Source organism: Anomaloglossus baeobatrachus, chromosome 5 (assembly GCF_048569485.1).
Source record: "Anomaloglossus baeobatrachus isolate aAnoBae1 chromosome 5, aAnoBae1.hap1, whole genome shotgun sequence".
Taxonomy (NCBI): domain Eukaryota; kingdom Metazoa; phylum Chordata; class Amphibia; order Anura; family Aromobatidae; genus Anomaloglossus; species Anomaloglossus baeobatrachus.
In genome coordinates, this window is record NC_134357.1 from 236,495,429 (window position 1) to 236,515,290 (window position 19,862).

A 19,862-nucleotide genomic window follows, 5' to 3' on the forward strand; every position below is an offset into this window, starting at 1 on the left:
TACTGGGTATATAGGGGGATCCTTTCCAAGTGGGCGGGGCCTGTTCTTCATGTTTTCTAAGCTAGGAGTCAAGTCTCTTTGTGTCTTGTGATATACTCACCTATCTCTCTCGTAGAGCCGCTCCTGCCTCGCCAACCGGTCCTGACGATACCCGAACCCCGAACGGTGACGGCCTGCCATCCCGTCAGTTCCTACCATCTCCGATCCCTGTGGTGACCCGCCTTCTCGCTCCATTGGTTCCGGACTCTGCCTGACGTCATCTCGACCTCCGAACCTGAGCTCCGTCACCCGGACTACCATCAGAGACCCCGTGGTCCCAGGGACTTCTTCACTCCACTCCTCTGAACGGACTGTCCTGCTAGTGCTCCGGCTACCGGGCACCTTGCCCTCGGTGAGGTGTTCAGCCCAGTGGATCCACCTCCTGGGTCTGCCCGTCCACCTGGCCCTAACAATATGGTATCGCTGTAATCATACTGACCAGAAGAATAAAGCCATCTTATCATTTTATACCGCACACTGAACGGCGTAAAAAATGAATAAAATAATTCTTGACCTGCTGGTGATTTATTAATTTTTCCTCCCAAAGATAGCAGTAAGGCTCACCTCATACTTAACCTGAGCTGTACAAATAGCGCTTACATTTGGGTTTTCTGTGTAAGACTCTGAAATACATGATACAGACAGAACCCCCTATGGAAGATTTCCCATAATGAAGCAGAGTGAGTGACATTGGTCTCTCTCTGGCCTATGATCCGGTAATGTCTGTCATTTTAATTGTGCATAAAAGCACAGCCGACCACAATTTTGTGCACCTTTGAAGAGGACATCACTGAGGAGAGGCAAGATGGAGTCCAAGGTATTTCTACCTGCCTCATAGTGAATGGATCCATGGGAAGTTTCATCTGAATCACGTCATTTGGAGATTTGGATGAAAACCCAGATGTAATTGCTCAGGTTAGAGCACAGGATAGATACGATACAAAATGTCATGAATCATTTTCCCAATAAAAGCTTCAACTCAACCCATAAAAAATCTACCCCCACTCAGGTCCGTCATCTGTTCAATGGAAATATAGGGAGCTTTCAAATTACTGGTAGCACAGATGCTGTGGAAGAGCGCCAGGCTCCTTCCCCCCAAGAAATACAATAACATTTGCACTCCCAAATCCAAATGCTCCTCTCTCTTCTGAGCCCCACAGTGTGCCTACACCAAATGTAATGCCCACATTGTTGGCAATACTGTACCAGGACTAAAATAGAAAAACAAAAATTGCATGGCACATTATGGGGCCTTTTTTTTTAACAAATTTTCTCTTTTGAAAATATAACATCTGGGTCTAAAACAACATTTTAGTGGTAAAAATGTTATTGTTCTTTCTACACAGCACAATAGAATAAAATTTTGTGGAACACCTATGGTGTCAATATGCTCACAGCACCTCTAGATGAATTCATTAAAGGATGAAGTTTATAAAATGAGGTCATTGCTGTCCTGCCATCTAAAAGTCTTTTCCAATGTGAAAAGGCACCCGAAACCCATTCCATCAAAATCTGTATTCCAATATGGTGCTTCTTCCCTTCTCAACTTGGCACTGTGCCTGGACAGTAGTTACCAATTACATATAGGGCATTGGTGCACTCAGGAGAAATTGCACAAAAAAACTGTTCATTTTTTCTTATTAGCCCTTGTAAGAATTAAAAACTTGAGCTTAAAACAACATTTTAGTGAAAAAAAATGTATTTTTTTTTCTTCACCGCCCAATGGCATAAAATTCTGTGACACACCTGTGGTGTCAATATTCTCACTGTAGCCCTATATGAATTCATTTAGCATTATTTGTAAAATGGGATCACTTATTGTGGGATTGCTTTTCTGGCATGTCAAGGGCTTTGTTAATGTGACATGGCAGCTCCAAACCATTCCTTCAAAATCTGAACTATCGTATAGCAATCCTTCCCTTCTGAGCCTTGCATTGTGCTTCAAACATAGTTTTCAATCACATATGGGGTATTGTACTCAGGAAAAATTGAGTAACAAAATGTATAGTCCGTTTCCCTCTATTACCTCTTTTAATAAATTAAAACTTTGGGGCCAAATCAATATTTTAATGGAAAGAATGGTAACTTATGTTATACAATTCTGTGAATCACCTGAGGGGTAAAAATGCTCAATATACCCCTAGATGAATTCCTTCAGATGTGTAATTTCCAAAATAAGTTCACTTGTGCAGGACTTTCTCTATTTCTGGCATGTCAGGGGCTTTTCAAATGTGCCATGGTGTATGGAATTTATTACAGCCAAAATGACACTCCAAAATTCAGATAGCATTCATTTCTTGCTGCCCATCCATGTGCCCACACAGTGGTTTGGGACCGCATATGAGGCATCGTACTCTTCTACCCTTCTACTGTTTGTGAAAATGAAAAATTTAAAGCTAAAGAAACATTTTTGTGTAAAAATGTAGTTTTCATTTTCACATTTCAATGTTATAGAATTCTCTAAAGCAATTATGAGCTCAATATGCTCACTACACCACTAGATGAAGTCATTGATGGGTGTAGTTTCCAAAATGAGGTAACTTGTTGGGGTTTCTGCAGTTTTGGAATGTCAGGGACTTTATTAATGCGGGAAAGAAAAATTCTTCAGCTCACCTGTTGCCCGGACTGCTGGACCTTGCGGGTGCCTAGGATCCGTCGGTGAGTCCCAACCGGTTAGTGGATGAAGGAAATAGGAAAAATGATCCGGCACTGATTCTCCTTTTAAGATAAAATCTCCAAAGTCTTTATTAGAAATATTAAAAACATCGTGAAGGCCGAGTATGAATCTTTACATGGAAACTTTACGCGTTTCGGACTACACCATAAAAACAACTAGAGTCCTTAATCATAAGTCCAAGTATGATTAAGGACGCTAGTTGTTTTTATGGTGTAGTCCGAAACGCGTAAAGTTTCCATGTAAAGATTCATACTCGGCCTTCACGATGTTTTTAATATTTCTAATAAAGACTTTGGAGATTTTATCTTAAAAGGAGAATCAGTGCCAGATCATTTTTCCTATTTCCTTCATCCACTCTATTAATGCGACATGGCATCCGCAAACTATTCATGGTAAAATGACGCTGCAGAATTCAAACAGTGTGCCTTCCCTTCCAAATCTTCCTATATGACTAAACAGTAGTTTCTGACCATGTATAGGATTATCACACTCCAAATAAACATGTCTGCAGCACACATAAGGCATAATAGAGCCTCATAGTCAAAATGTACCTAAGGCCTCACTCACACTTGCGCTATTTTGATGCAAACGGAATCCGTCAGTAATGTAGTACAGTTCATTTATTTACAGTGGAAGCGCGTTAATATGCCGCCTGAGTGTGTCATGCAGTACCCGCTTGTGTCCACATGGTGTCGCGCTTCCACTGTAAATAAATGAACTGTACTACATTAATAACGGATTCCGTTTGCGTCAAAATAGCGCAAGTGTGAGTGGGGCCTGAGGAATCCACTGAATGGAAAGTCCATAAAACCAATCTACCAATCAAAGACAGCGCTCATCAGAAAGTTTGATATAAAAGTCCTTTATTCCTTCATATAGTAATGACAACAGCAAAGTTTCGACCTGTATGTTTTTTTCAAATCTATTTTATATGTGCTTGCCTATTTTTTTCCCACCATGTTGGTTGAGTTAAGTACTTATAGATATTTTCAGCTAATTCATCAATTGTTACTTTCAAAAAGATCAGAATACGGCACAATGTTACTCCATTTTCCCTCAGGTGTCATTTTAGGCTATGTGCGCACGTTGCGTATTTGCATGCAGTTACGCTGCTGCGATCTGCACCGCAGCGTAACTGCATGCATCCTGCCTCCCCAGCATAATCTATGAAGATTATGCAGGAGATGTGCGCACATGGCGTATTAGAGCGCAGCACTTCGGCTGCTGCCAGAAGCGCGCGTTCTAAGAAGTGACATGTCACTTATTCAGGTGCGCTCTGCCTGCAGGTCACGCTCTGTCTATGGGAGGGGCTGCACACAGAGCGCATGAAATCGGCTTTTTTTTTTTCATTACGGACTCTTTCTGCAGTGATTTGAAGCGCACGTGTGCTGTTCAAATCGCTGCAGAAATTTCTGCAGGGACAAACGCTACGTGCGCACATAGCCTTGCCCACATTTTTCAAAAGTCGCATCTTTTTGTGACATTTTGAAAAGATGCAAATCTTGGCCTAGTCCCAAAAATGGTTTAATCGCAGAAGCACAGGAATTAATATTTTTTTATTGTATTGTGCACCAAAATCATAAACTGCATACACTATTTTGATAATTTGAGGGTGTGCTAAAGACAGGACAGAGGGTGATTAAAAAAATAAAACAAATAAAAATTTAACAAGCATGAGGAATTTACTAACCTTAGGGTGAAAACTCCTGTATATGTTTTAATACTAGTTGCTTCTGCTCCTTGTGTTGTAGGAGGAGTCTTCCACATTAAAAAAGGATGTTACACAGAAAGTTGCTCTGCTCGGAATGATGTGTCACTGAAAAAATTGTCATTGTTCTGATACAGAATATATAAAGTGAAATAAAAAGTAATCAAAAGTCATATGTTAAAAACAATTGTACTAATCAAATAAAAAGCAATCAAAAATTAATATGTAAAAAAAACTATATTATTACCCAAATAATTACTTGTTCCACAGCAAGCTCTTATAGGTTGTACGGTGAAAAAAATGGAAACATTTCAACTCTTATAATATTGTTTTTAATGTGCAAAAATCTTGTACTGACCTAAAGAATAAAGCTGTCATCCCTTTTACCACAAAGTGAACGTCATAAAAAAGACAAACAAAAAAATTATGTATTTGAAGCAACTAATCCAGCAAAAATCAAGCCTGTCATACAGATCTGAAAAAACTGACGACATGAAAGTAATCTTTTATTTAAAAAAAAAAAAAGCATATTAAATCAAGCCTTTCATACGGTTCTTAAAAAAAATGATGACATAAAAGTAGTATTTTATTTAAAACAAAAAAAAAATAAGCATATTTAGTGCATAAACGTAGCAAAGCATTAAAAAAAACTATATAAATCTGAAATCATACTGACGCTCAGAATACAGTGGTCTTATTATAATTATTATAATACATGTTAAACAGCTTAAAAAAGATAAAAAATCTTGAACTGCTGTTTATTTGTTCATTCTGCTTCCCAAACATTAGAATAAGGCTTGGTTCACAATTATACTATTTTTTTTTTACACTTAGCACTTACCTTGGGGTTTCCATGTAAATTCCCCAAAATGTTATTCAGACAAAAGCCTGAACAGAACCATTTAATGTAGTGAGGCAGATGGAGTCACTTAGATTCCGTCTGGCCTTTATTCTGTACACAACTCTGTTGCTATAAGGCCTCTTTCACACGTCCGTGTCTCCGGTACGTGTTTGGTCCTTTTCCTCACGTACCGGAGACATGGGCACACGTAGACCCATTAAAATCAATTGGTCTGCACTCACGTGCGTGTTCTGCCATGGACCGTGTATACGTGTGGAGCATACGTGTGTCCGTGTGTTCCACACGTCAACATGTCAGTTTTTCTCCGGCATCACGGGTGTCACACGGAACGCAAACAGACCACACGGAGTTGTTCCCTGTGACACGTGCCAGAGAAAACACACATGTTTGAGAAAATAAAAAAAAAAAACTTTACTCACCTTCTCCAGCCCTCCTGTCACTGCCGCTGCTGTCACTTGCTTCCGACCGCTGCTCATTATGCTCATTGAATATTAACTTCACTGCGGCCGGAAGCTGCAGAGTCGGCAGGACCGGAGACCGAAGATCAGCACCACGGACAGCGACGCCAGGTACAGGTGAGCAGAAAGTTCCCGTTCTCCAATCACGGATAACACACGGAGAACACACGAAGGGCTCACGGAGGGAAAAACGCACCTCTGACACGTGCGTGGTTTTTCACGGACGTGTGAAAGAGGCCTAAGGCTGTGTGCTCAAGATGAGCTTTTATTGAGTTTTTTGACGCTCTAATTTCGCTGCAGCAGAAATGCAGCATTTTATAGATCCAGTAAAGCCCGCTTTACACGCTGCAATGTATCTTACAATGTGTCGGCGGGGTCACGTCGTAAGTGACGCACATCCGGCATAGTAAGGTACATTGCAGTGTGTAACAGCTACGTGCGATTGCGATTGAACGTTAAAACGTTCATCGCACGCACGTCGTTCATTCCTCATGAATTGAACGTCAGATTGTTCATCGTACCCGGGGCAGCACACATCGTTCCCGGGGTGTGACACCACGGGAACGATGAACAGATCTTACCTGCGTCCTGTGGCTCCCGGCCGGTAATGCGGAAGGAAGAAGGTGGGCGGGAAGTTTATGTCCCGCTCAGCTCCGCCCCTCCGCTTCTATTGGCCGGCTGCCGTGTGACGTCGCCGTGACGCCGAAGGTCCCTCTCACTCCAGGAAGTGGACGTTTGCCGCCCACATCGAGGTCGTATGGACGGGTAAGTACGTGTTACGGGGGGTTACTCGTATGTGCGGCACATTCAACAAATTGAACGGTGCCGCACATACGATGGGGGTGGTTACGATCGCATACGATATCGCCATGTCTTTTCATCATACAGCTGACAAAAAAAGTGAAATAAAACGCAGTGAAAAAGAAATATATGAATAAAAATGGTACTGCTGAAAACGTCATCTTGTTCCGTCAAAAGCAAGCTGCCATAGAGCTCCGTCAGCAAAATAAAAAAGCTATAGCCTCAAAATACAGCACTGCAAAAACATTTTTTCTATATATAAAATTATTTTCATGGTTTAAAAGTGGCAAAACATAAGAAAAACCTATAAAAGTGGTATTGCTGTAATTGTACTCAACTGAAGAATAAAGATGTCTTATCACTTTTATGACATGATGAACTGTGTAAAAAAATAACAATTCCTAAATTTCTGTATCTTCTTGATTTTGCCTCACAAAAAGTGAAATAGAAAGCGATAAAAAAATATTATGTTGCTTGAAAGGGTACCAATAAAAACTCCAACTCATCCTGCAAAAAACAAGCCTCACGAGACTCTTGGCAAAAATATAAAAAAAACTATAGCCTTCAAAAGTCAGTGATGCAAAAAATATGTATTTTCTAAAAAAGGTGTTTTTAGTGTGATAGTATACCTTAAAGCAGGTAAGAGGCTAAAACATAACCTTTAATGTCAACGTTATTAAAAATCCTATAATAATAGGTCAAAGTAACCAAAAGCATCTCTGGCCCCTAACATAATATGTCAGGCCTGAGTTACCCACCACATAGTAGTAACAGCTTAGAGATGCCACTAGTATAACAAACAAAACAAACAAACAAAAGAAAAAAAAAATTGTGTTTCCAAGTGTTAAAAGGACAGTGGTCCTATCTAAATACACAACAAAATAGAAAAACACAATATACATAAATCATACAGATTGTTGACAGCGGTCAACAGTTCAATTGCACACAAGTATAGTAGTAGTACAATTGATATATGCAAAATGGAATAATCTCACTGAATGGGTGGTATGCAGGGTGAATCAGTCTCTCCCTCCTATAGGTCTTGACGTTGCCATGGCATCGCTGACCCTATTTTTCACTGGGAGATCAACATATACTGTCACACCAAACTTCTATCCTAACAAGGGCAGAACACAGCTAACTATTCTGGACTCTCTGTGCTCTCCCTAATAGCATTCCGACGCGTTTCGTAGTTCCAGACTCATCAGGGGATATTGTCCTACAAAGGGGCAGAGAACCTGGATCTCAGCTCACAGACAGTCTGTGGAACCAGATCAGCTACCACACGGAGGTATATAAACCCAAATAAATCAATCACCATTCATATCACATAACAGGACTCAATGGTAGCTAATGAATCTACGCTTGTTTACTTGCAAGTGTTACAAAAGGCATCCGCTTTTGGTTACTTTGACCTATTATTATAGGTTTTTTAATAACTTTGACATTAAAGGTTATGTTTTAGCCTCTTATCTGCTTTAAGGTATCCAATCAATAAGTGGCATTACTAATTAATTGTTCTATCTCATATTAGTGTGACAGACAGTAGCGAAACCTAAAAAACCTATATAAATCTGGTATCGCAGTAATCATTCTGACCTGAGGAAAAAAAGCTGCCTAATCACTTCTAATACACAGTGTACAGAGTAAAAAAAAAATAAATAGAGCTAATTCTTCAACTACTATTGATTCATTCTGTCTCCCAAAGATTGCAGTACAGCATGGCTCACATTTATCCTCTATGATGAGTGTGATTACATCGGGGATTATGCTTAAATCTCTGAAAATCGTGAGTCTGATAAAATTCCAAATGGAAAATTCATTGTAATGAGGCAGAGGGAGTCAATTTGATCTCCCATCTGGCCTGTGCTCCAGCAGTGTCCATCTTTTTATGTTTAATCGTATTTTATTAACAGAATTTTTAGAGACAGAAACATGAAATGATAGGAATAAAGCCACACAGGACTTGATTATAAACTTTATTTTCAATAAATACATCTACTTCTTTTATCTGCTATAACAAACAAGAATTGCTATACCCAGCATGAAACTATGTGAATGTAGTATAAACAATGCATGTCTTAATGTTATTGTACTATCACCAATACAGACTGTCAAAATATATATTTGACTTAAGCTGGGTTCACACTAAGCGACAGCGACAACGACGTTGCTGTTACGTCACCATTTTCTGTTAGCGCTGCTTAGCGCTGGCTCCCTGCACTCCTAGCTACAGTACACATGGGGTTAATTACACGATGTGTACTGCAGCCACATGTGCAGAGAGCTGGGAGCCGGCGCTGGCAGCGTGAGAGCGGCGGAGGCTGGTAACGAAGGTAAATATCGGGTAACCACCTTGGTTACCCGATGTTTACCTTGGTTACAGCTTACCGCAGGCTGTCAGACGCCGGCTCCTGCTCCCCGCACATTCAGGATTGTTGCTCTCTCGCTGTGACACACAGCAATGTGTGCTTAACAGTGGGAGAGCAACAATAAAAAAACAAACCAGGGCTGTGTGTAAAGAGCAGCGACATCGCTAATGAGGTCACTGCTGCGTCACAAAAACCGTGACTAAGCAGCGATCTCAGCAACGATCTCGCTGTGTGTGAAGCACCCCTTAAATAGTGTGAAAGATACAACAGAAAAGAAGGGAGGGTATTAGAGGGAAGAGAATAGAGAGAAGAGAAGCAAAGGAGGGGAAGAAGGTAGGGGAGAGAAGAGAAGAACAAAAAAAATGGTATTCTATGATACTAAGTTTTGGAATTCAGCAGATTCTCAAAATAGAATCCAAGGTGGCCACGTCCGAAGAAAAATAGCATTATCTCCAGATGACTGCTGATAACTCTTCCGTATAATGGATATGAGTAAATTCTTACAGACACGCCAACATTGATGGGGTCTCTGTTGTATGCCAGTGCATAGGAATTATTGTATATGCTGCTGCCAGGCAAAATCGTAAAAGGCTACGCTTTTAAATCGCGATAGACCCCGGCAACATAGAGAGAATGGCTACTTGAGGAGTTGGTACAACAGTTTTTATTATAAGCTGAAAACACTCCTTGCCACAATGGTTTTATTTTTTCACCATTCCACCAAATGTGGAGCGTTGTGCCATTTCAGTTTCACAGCGCCAAAATAAGTTCTATACCGAAGGGAATATTGTATGTATTTTGACGGGGAACTGGTACCACCTGGATAGAATTTTATAATTTTTCTCTTGTGTAACACCTGCTGGGGACATCTTGTGAGTAAATAAGAAGGCTCTTCTTATTTCTTCTACTAAGAAAGTATAACTCATCTCCAATTCCTAAGATCACATAAGACTGGGTCCTGTCTCAGATGGAACCCCATTCACAAACCGTAGACAAAAGATATCGCATGAAAAGGAGGTGCGTTTTTGTGCGTTTTTAGCGGCCAAAAACGCACAAAAACGCAGCGTCAAAAAGACGCAGTGTGCGAACATAGCCTTGTTCTGTTTTCACCCACTGCTTTGTTCCAGAATAAAAGTATCTGTCAAAGATTCATACTAATAAAAACACTTGTTGGTATGGTTGTATATCTGTGAGTCTCGTGCCCCCCATGACTTTCGGTCTGATCAGGGTTAGATCTAAACTGTCTCCATACAAACCTAATTAGCACAGATCTAATGTTCTTGGGAAGATATCTATCTTGAATGTATTCATATGCTCTACCCACGAGATACGTTTTTTATCATATTTCTCAAAATCTTTGAGTGTTTTCTCCAACAGTGATTGATAATATAGAGAATAAAGGCTATTCAGTATTGAAGGTATAAGAATACCTAAATGTTTGCTTGCCATTTAAATGGAAAATTACTTTTTGCTAAATTGGCGTCTTCTATTGTCAAGGAGATATTCAACATTTCGATCTTAGTGTAATTAACTTTAAAATTGCTTCAATCTCCAAAAGCATTGAATTCTATCATTAGAGCAGTAAAGGTAATATGTGTTTGGGAAATGTATAAAAGATCGTCGGCATAGAAGGATGTTTTGTATTGGGTTCGTCCTACAAACTGACCATGCACACTGAGGGTTTTCCTTATCACGTTTGCGAGGTGTTCCATAACTATTACATAAAGTAAAGGTGAAAGAGGGTAACCCTGTCTCATTTCATTATGAAGTGCTATTTGACCCGAGAGTGTGCCATTAGTTTTGATACGGGTTATTGGATAAGAGTATAAAGCCAAAATTTTACTAAAACACTACCCAATACCTATTTGACTGAGGGTGGCTGTCATAAAATCCCAGTGTACAAGCTCATATACCTATTAGCGTCAATTGATAGAAATCAAAGTGGTTTTAGGGAAGATCTGTCGTTCGCAATAAGGGATGTTGTCTTATTTGAGTATAATAGAAATAGTCCAGCTCACCACATCCTTCGGCGTTTAATCCTCCAACACTATGGAAGCGCGGGATCCCGCTGCTGTTATCAGCGTATGTATCAACAAGTGAAGAAAAAATAACCAGCTTCCCAGAAAATTTCAGTAAAATCCGCTTCTTTATTGTCACAACCAGCACTGGACACCAGCAATGAAAGTTAGTTCATTTTTCTTCACATGTTGTCTTATCTACATTATTTATAACTTCCCTACCCTTTATAAATCCCACCTGATCAGGATGAATTATCGAGGGAAAAAGGGGTGTTCATCCATTGGCCAATATTATATTTTAAATAATATCTTGATATCGATGTTAATCAATGAGACTGGTCTGTAATTAGATACGACTGTAGGATCCTTCCCTGATTTTAGTATCACCATAATTTGAGCTTCCAAAGATGGAGAGGCAAAGGAGGGAGAGTCCAAAATAGAGTTAAATACGCTAGTGAGCAACAGGGTTAGCTGTTTTTGGAAGGACTTAAAGATTAGTGGTGTGAAGCCATCCAGCCTTGGGCTCTTCCCTGCTGGAGTATTTTTTGTAGCATCATCAACTTCTAGTTTGGAGAACCTTTTCTCTAGTTGTTTTACCGAATCCTTGCATAAAGGGGGATGGCCGTATCAGCTATGTGTTGATCTGTATATTGTTGTTGTAAACTTTGAGGGCATGGGCCTGAAAATTTTCCCATTATATTATATAAGTTGGAGTAGTATTTTTTCAATATATCCAATATCTGTAGGGAAGCATGATGGCTCAATGGTTAGCATTGCAGTCTTGCAGCGCTGAGGTCCTGTGTACAAATCCCACCAAGGACAACACCTGCACAGAGTTTGTATGTTCTTCCTGTGTTTGCATGAGATTTCCTTGGGTACTCCGGTGTTATCCCACACTCTAAAGACATACTAATAAGGAATTTAGATTGTGAGCCCCAATGGGGACAGTGATGCTAACATCTGTAAAGCGATGTGGAATCAATAGCACTATATAAGTGAGTAAAATAAATAAAATCTGTTGGATTATATATTTCTTCCCCAATGTATGCTGTTTGAGTACATGGATGTAAAAGGCGTGCTAAAGAATGACTACATTTATCCACTTGGTTGTAGAGTAGTTTGATATTGGTTCCTATATCTCAAGAAGTTTTTATTCAACATGGGCTTAAGGTCTTCTCTGTATTTTAACAAATCTGTCAAAATTGTAAGGGAAAAATTATTCTAGTGAATGGATTCTAAAGTATGTATCTGTTCAAGAAGCTGTGAAATGTTTAGTACTTTGTCTTTTTTTAGGTGTGTGCCATGTTTAATTATTGTTTCCCGAATAATGCACTTAAAGGCTTCCCACTGGATCGGTAAAGAAGTGGTGTCCTTTGCGTGGATGGACAGGAAAAGGTCGATTGTGTCTTTAATATTGTTTACATAGGCCAAATCCCAAAGCAGATGTCATGTCCCCCCCCCCAGAGTCCGCCTCTGTGACTTCTGCTCCGATCACCAGGCGACGCCGTGTTTCCACCAGGGATGGTGCTGGTGATGGGAGAAGAGTCGGTGCCAGTGGCTCTGCTGGGTGCAGGCTCTGCTCATCCACTAGGCTGGGTTTCCCTGGGACCTGCAGTACCACTGGCTGACTGTAGGTGGCGTGTGTCTTCCAGCTGAACTCTACCATCATTCAGCTGCAGCCAATGGGAAGACACCACACCCTTCTTATTCCCCCTCCTGTCATCTGACCACTGCCAGAGATAGTCTGTATTCCTGGTTCCTGTGCTGTTGTATTTTGATTCCTGTGCACTGACCTTGTTTGTGTTCTGACTACCCTTCTGATTTGTACCTTGCTGCCAGTCCAGATTTGACCTCTGCTTTGTCTCCTCACTACGCCCTTCCCTGCCGATTCTGTTACTGTTTTGCATTTCCTGGTTTTTGACCCTGCCTGACTACCACGGACTATAGCCTACCACAGGTGGTGATCACTGGGACTCTGTGTAATTTCAAATCCCTGTACAAGGGTTAAAGGGTTGCAGAGTTCTAGAGGTCCTGCTTTGTGAGTGGCTTTCCTCTAGCCTCCCTTGAGGTATCTATAAGGGATAATTAGGTCTCCAATGTTGAACACCCCTCTTAACAACTTTACTTAAAATAACGACATAACAACTTTTATGGGCGAATGGCCACAGCTTTTATTTAAACAGTATACATATATAAAAACTTGTGGCTCAACATGCCACCCTTTTATTAAAAACATAACCGATACATGTATACCTTCCCAATCAAAACAACCGATAGGTCCGTCCAAGAAGCCAACAATCATTCTTATCCCCTGGCGGTAACCTACAACCGGCCCAGAGGACCACCTCGGCCGTGACCAACCGAACCAAGGTGTGGGGTAATAACGTTCCATCGTTAAATACCCCTCCCCAGAACTTGCAGGACCTACGCCCACAAGTTCCCAATCCTGTCTGAAGTCACTACCCATGAGTGACTTCATACCACCAACCGACTATCGGTACTCCCGGCCTCTAGGAACGGACCTATGCCCCCGCCACAGACCGGCCGCGTGACCCCTTACGTGGCCCGGGCACTCCACACCCCCATGGCTTGCTCCAAACCATCTCTCAAACCAAGCATCCACAAGTCCAATCCGATATCCGTGAGATGCACCCCATCTCTCCGCAAATATTGACCCATCGTGTAATACTTATATATGTTCTGAGGATTTCGATAGCGTAGGGCAATGACAATCAGAGACGAGTTCTTGGTACAAGATATTTTATAATATGTAACCACGGGAGATACACAACGGAAAACACAGCGGTACAAATACACACAATACCTTCCCGAAACGGAGCGAAGGGAATTCCCGGGGCCACGCACCGGACTCCCCCAGGGAGACCACCAGAGCGAACCCCTATACAGGGACTGTCCGGCAATCACCCCGGAAGGCCTAAATGCGCAGCAGCCGGGACACAAGGGGCAAGCGGTAAAAGTCCAGGAGTGTCCGTACGGGATGAATGTCCAGAGTGGTTACGAACCAGAGAGAACCGGGCAGAGTGCTGACCGAAGATGGCAGACGGAATCCGGGCACAGCTTGAGAAACCGGGTAAGGTCCAGAGTCGGTCGGTCGGTAGTCTTTAGGAGGATCCAAAGGCAAACAGGATTAGCAGCAGCAAAGCAGGAGCACACAGCAAGCAGTATACTCAGGCACTGGACTAGGCTTAGAGGCGGCCTTTTAAGCAGCTGGACAGGAAGTAGGGCAACAGAATAGTAAACTCCATGTTAACCGAGGGCAAGCTCATTCAAAGGAGAACTGGAAAACCTGGAAACCTGACATTACTCCCCCCCCCAGAGACGGCCTCAGGACGGATCAGGGCCTGGCTTGTCCGGGAAACGTTGATGAAACTGAGCAATCTTCCGGGGTGCCCGAATGTTACCCACCGGTTCCCAGGAATCGTCCTCGGGGGCGTACCCCTGCCAACGTACCAGATACTGAAGCCGACGACGATGGAGCCGGGAGTCAATAATGTCCTCAACCACGAACTGCTCCTCGCCGTCGACCATCACAGGCGGAGGAGGAGGCACAACACGACCATGAAACGTATTAGGGGAAACGGGTTTGAGGAGAGACACATGAAAGACCGGGTGTACCTTTAGATGGTGCGGTAACCGTAGCCGACAGGCCACAGGGCTCACGATCCCGGTGATCTTAAACGGACCGATGAATTTTTGTCCCAGCTTCTGCGAAGGAACACCCAATCTCAGGTTTTTGGTGGATAACCATACAGAGTCCCCTACCTTGTACATGGGTGCCGGTTTCCGGTGAGTGTCTGCCGACCTCTTGTAACGCTCCTGGGCCATAGCCACAGTGTCCTTTAGAACCTCCAGATTTTGTCGTAGTTCTGTCAATCTGTCCTCCACCGCTGGCACAGAAACCGCAACCGGTGACCTAGGCAAAACAGTCGGATGGTAACCCAGGTTAGCGAAAAAGGGCGTTACCTTAGTGGAGCTGCTCTGCGTGTTGTTGTATGAGAACTCCGCCAACGGAAGCATCTTCAACCAATCGTCTTGGAGATGGCTGACATAACAACGAAGGTATTGTTCCAGGGTTTGATTTGTCCGTTCGGTTTGCCCATTTGTCTGAGGATGGTATGCAGAAGACAAACAGACATCAATCTGGAGTGCCGTACAAAACCCCTTCCAGAATCTAGACGTGAACTGCACGCCCCGGTCAGAGATGATCTCGTCTGGTACCCCATGCAATCGGAATACGTTCTGGATAACCAAATCCACTGTCTCTGCGGCTGAGGGAAGACCGGTACACGGAATGAAGTGAGCAGCTTTAGTCAATCGATCCACCACCACTAAAATGGTATTGTGCCCGCCTGAGACTGGCAACTCCACAATAAAATCCATGGAGATAGACCCCCAAGGGCGAGATGGCACGGGTAACGGTTGGAGGAGTCCCGTAGGAGCCACACGAGGGACCTTGCACCGGGCACAAACCACACATGAGTGGACATAGTCCTTCACATCCTTTAAACAGGTAGGCCACCAGAAAAAACGGCTCAGAAATTCCTGCGTCTTCAGTACCCCCCTATGACCAGCCAACACGGAGTCATGGACCAATTTGAGAACCCGAAGTCTTACGGCCTCCGGGACACACACCATTCCGAAGAACAAGAGTTACATCATTCGGGGGGGCAGCAAGAAATACGTCACCATCATAGGCCAGCTTGATGTCCTTCCACAAGTCCTGGTCCTGGATTACTCCAACGAAATTGGCATCCGATAACACGGTCTGAGACGGGGTTCCAGGCACGGAGTCCACGGCGTGGATTCGGGACAAGGCATCGGCTTTCCCATTACGTGAACCTGGACGGTATGTAACGATAAAATTGAATTGGTTAAGAAATAGGCTCCAACGGGCTTGCCGCGGAGACAGGCACCTGGCAGACTTAAGAAATTCCAGATTACGATGATCTGTGAGTACTATCACTTGCTGCGCGGCTCCCTGTAAGTGGTGTCTCCATTCCTTGAAAGCGGAAATAATCGCCAATAATTCCTTGTCCGCAATGTCATAGTTCCTTTCTGCAGGGGACAACCGGCGGGAAAAGAAGGCACACGGATGCAAGAGACTCTTGTCCCCGGTCCTTTGAGAAAGAATGGCCCCTAATGCATAGTCGGAAGCGTCAACCTCCACGATAAAGGGAAGTGCGGGATTCGGATGTACTAATATTGGCGCTGAGGTAAAACATACCTTGAGACGATGGAATGCTTCCTGGGCCTGGGCGGACCACACAAACTTCTGTCCTTTTTTGGTTAACAGAGTGATGGGACGAACAATCTCTGAAAAGTTACGGATAAATCGTCGGTAAAAGTTGGCAAAACCGACAAAGCGTTGTACCTCTTTGATGTTTCCCGGTTCCGGCAGTCGAGAATGGCTTGTATCTTGCTAGATTCCATGTTCAGTCCCTGAGGAGAGATGACATAACCTAAGAATTGTATTTGTGAGCAGTGGAACTCGCATTTCTCCAGTTTAATGTACAGGTGGTTTTCCCTCAGACGGGTAAGTACGGTCTTAACGTGCTCCTGGTGTTCCTGTAAAGAATCAGAAAAGATTAGGATATCGTCCAGATAGATCACCATGAATTGGTCCATGATATCCCTAAAAATATCGTTAACTAGATGTTGAAATGCCGCGGGAGCGTTACAAAGTCCAAAAGGCATCACTAGGTACTCAAAATGTCCGTACCGACATCGGAACGCGGTCTTCCACTCGTCTCCGGGACGTATACGAAGCAGATTATATGCCCCACGGAGGTCTAATTTGGTGAATATTTTTGCCTGTTGGACCCTCTCCAATAGCTCAGGAATCAAAGGTAACGGATACCGGTTCCGGATGGTTATCTTATTCAGTTCCCGGTAGTCAATACAGGGTCTCAGAGTCCCCTCCTTCTTTTTCACGAAAAAGATGGGTGCCCCTGCGGGTGAGGTAGACGGACGAATAAATCCCTTGGCTAGGCTTTCATCAATATACTCTTTTAGTGCTTCTAGCTCAGGTGCCGCCAACGGGTAGACATGACCAAACGGAATCTCCGCCCCTGGGAGTAAGTCTATGGGGCAATCATACGGTCTATGCGGGGGAAGCCGATCAGCTTTTCTTTTGTCGCATATATCAGCGAAGTCACGGTAAACCGAGGGTAAAACAGGTACCTGTACAGTGCCCTCCGTATTTGATGTTACTGGAACCGGAACAGTTGGACAAATGGTCGGACCACTCTGCGGTGGGAAGGATATTTCTTTAGTCTCCCAATCGATGACGGGATTTGTAGACCGTAGCCACGGAATACCTAAAATAATCGGAAAATGAGGAGAAGAAATTATCATGAAAACAAGGGTCCCCTGCTGACCTGGCTTCATCACGCATTCGAGCGGTACGGTTTCCCGATCCACTGGTCCAGAGATTAACGGAGATCCGTCTACCGTCTCCATGGTAACCGGTGAGGATCTTTGCTGAGTCCGGATACCGTGTTTCCTGGCAAAGGAAGAGTCCATGAAATTTCCCCCTGCCCCAGAGTCTATCATTGCAGAGGTAGGAATTAGCTGTCCCTCCCAACGGACCTGAATGGGGAGTGAGCAATGGGTATATTTCCCCTCTGAGTCCTTCGGTGAGGTAGACATTACCGTCAAGGGAAACACCGCATCCAAGTGTCCACTTGCCTCAGAGATATCAGACTCTGCGTCCGTGTTGTCACACTCTGCCATGGCTGCCAATACCTTATTTGGGCGATTTGGACGTTTCGGGCAGTCGATCAAGAAATGGTCCGATTGACCGCAATAGAAACACAAACGCTCACGGAGCCGGTGTTCACGACGTTCGTTGGTCTCTCGTTTTTGCAGAGAGTCCACTTGCATAGGTACGTCCTCGGCCTCCCGTGGCGTCCTGAGAGCGGGTTCTCTGGAAGGAAACGCAATATTGTTTACACGGTTTACAGCTGCCCATTTTTCCTGTCTACGTTCCGTCAAACGGGTATCAATGCGCACACAGTGCTGGAGAAACAGTTCAAAATCCCCTGGAGATTCGGAACGGGCTAACTCGTCCTTGATGGTACCGGACAAACCTTTTCTGAAAACAGACAATAAGGCATTGTTTCCCCAATCGGTGTCTACCACTAACCTCTTGAACTCAGTGGCGTATTCAACGACAGAACGCTTTCCCTGACGTAAGGAAAGGAGAGCCGCTTCAGCGGTAGCACGGCGATTCGGATCATCAAACATTTGCGCCATTGCATTCAGAAAGTCATCCAGGTGATTCAAACGGATGTCCCGATTCTCTATCATGGGATTAGCCCAAGCCAGTGCTCGTGCGGTTAATAACATGATGATACATAACACCTTTGACCGATCAGAACGGTAATAATCAGAATGTACATCGAAAAACAGTATACATTGGTTAACAAATCCACGGAACTGACTACGATCACCATTGAAACGGAATGGGGGTAACCTAGGCATACCGGCAGTTGATACGGACGTAGTGGGGACGGCTTCCTGAGCCTCCACTCTGACTTGCAAATCCTGTATAGCCGGCCCCAGTACCTGGTGATCATGGCCCAGCTGTGCCTCCACATCTCTAAGTTTATTCTGCACCGCCTCCATCTCCTGCTGCAGGGAGTTAATCATGGAGAAGAGCCTATCTACTCGTGTCTCAGTCATTGCCCCAGCGAAATCCTCTTATGGCCTGAGTATAATGTAATACTTATATATGTTCTGAGGATTTCGATAGCGTAGGGCAATGACAATCAGAGACGAGTTCTTGGTACAAGATATTTTATAATACCGTATGTAACCACGGGAGATACACAACGGAAAACACAGCGGTACAAATACACACAATACCTTCCCGAAACGGAGCGAAGGGAATTCCCGGGGCCACGCACCGGACTCCCCCAGGGAGACCACCAGAGCGAACCCCTATACAGGGACTGTCCGGCAATCACCCCGGAAGGCCTAAATGCGCAGCAGCCGGGACACAAGGGGCAAGCGGTAAAAGTCCAGGAGTGTCCGTACGGGATGAATGTCCAGAGTGGTTACGAACCAGAGAGAACCGGGCAGAGTGCTGACCGAAGATGGCAGACGGAATCCGGGCACAGCTTGAGAAACCGGGTAAGGTCCAGAGTCGGTCGGTCGGTAGTCTTTAGGAGGATCCAAAGGCAAACAGGATTAGCAGCAGCAAAGCAGGAGCACACAGCAAGCAGTATACTCAGGCACTGGACTAGGCTTAGAGGCGGCCTTTTAAGCAGCTGGACAGGAAGTAGGGCAACAGAATAGTAAACTCCATGTTAACCGAGGGCAAGCTCATTCAAAGGAGAACTGGAAAACCTGGAAACCTGACACATCGACTCCTTCAATTCCCTATGTCGCACCACCAAACCCCCATTCCGTGCCACAAAATGGCCAATCGCCCTATTCAATTCAATATGTGACCTGTTAATGCGGTCAACCGACCTCGCAAAACGCCAGTTCTCCCGAGCTACAATATCAGACCACACTATGACAATACCTGGGAATGCTCTCCACAGGTGCAGCAGATCCAGCTTAATGTCCCTCTTCAACTCTCACTGCTCTCACCCCCAGATCATTTCCACCCACATGCAACATCAATACATTGGGATCCTGGTCGATCCTGCTATAATAAGCCATCTCTGGCCACACTCTCTCCCAGGTCATGCCCTGAATCCCGATCCATTTGACCCGCGTATCCGCTCTCGCCACTCCAAGTTGCCAACTGTCGGGACGTACATCCGCCCGCAACGCTCCCCAGTAAACAAAGAAGTGCCTGAGAATCCACACCAGGCACGCACCTAAAAAATATAAATACCAAGAATAAACAGCGACTGAACAAAGGAAAAAAACAGCTCTCAAACAATTAAACAAAA

At 43.9% G+C, this 19,862-nt stretch overlaps 1 long non-coding RNA gene across 1 annotated transcript in view; it reads left to right on the forward strand.

Moving 5' to 3' along the window:
- The window catches only part of LOC142311109 (uncharacterized), a 127,875-nt gene extending 127,325 nt beyond the window's left edge, over nucleotides 1-550 (forward strand). Inside the window, exon 3 of the long non-coding RNA XR_012754240.1 lies at nucleotides 116-550. This is a non-coding gene — a long non-coding RNA (uncharacterized LOC142311109). The remainder of the gene's footprint in view (nucleotides 1-115) is intronic.
- Nucleotides 551-19,862: the final 19,312 nt, after the last annotated feature.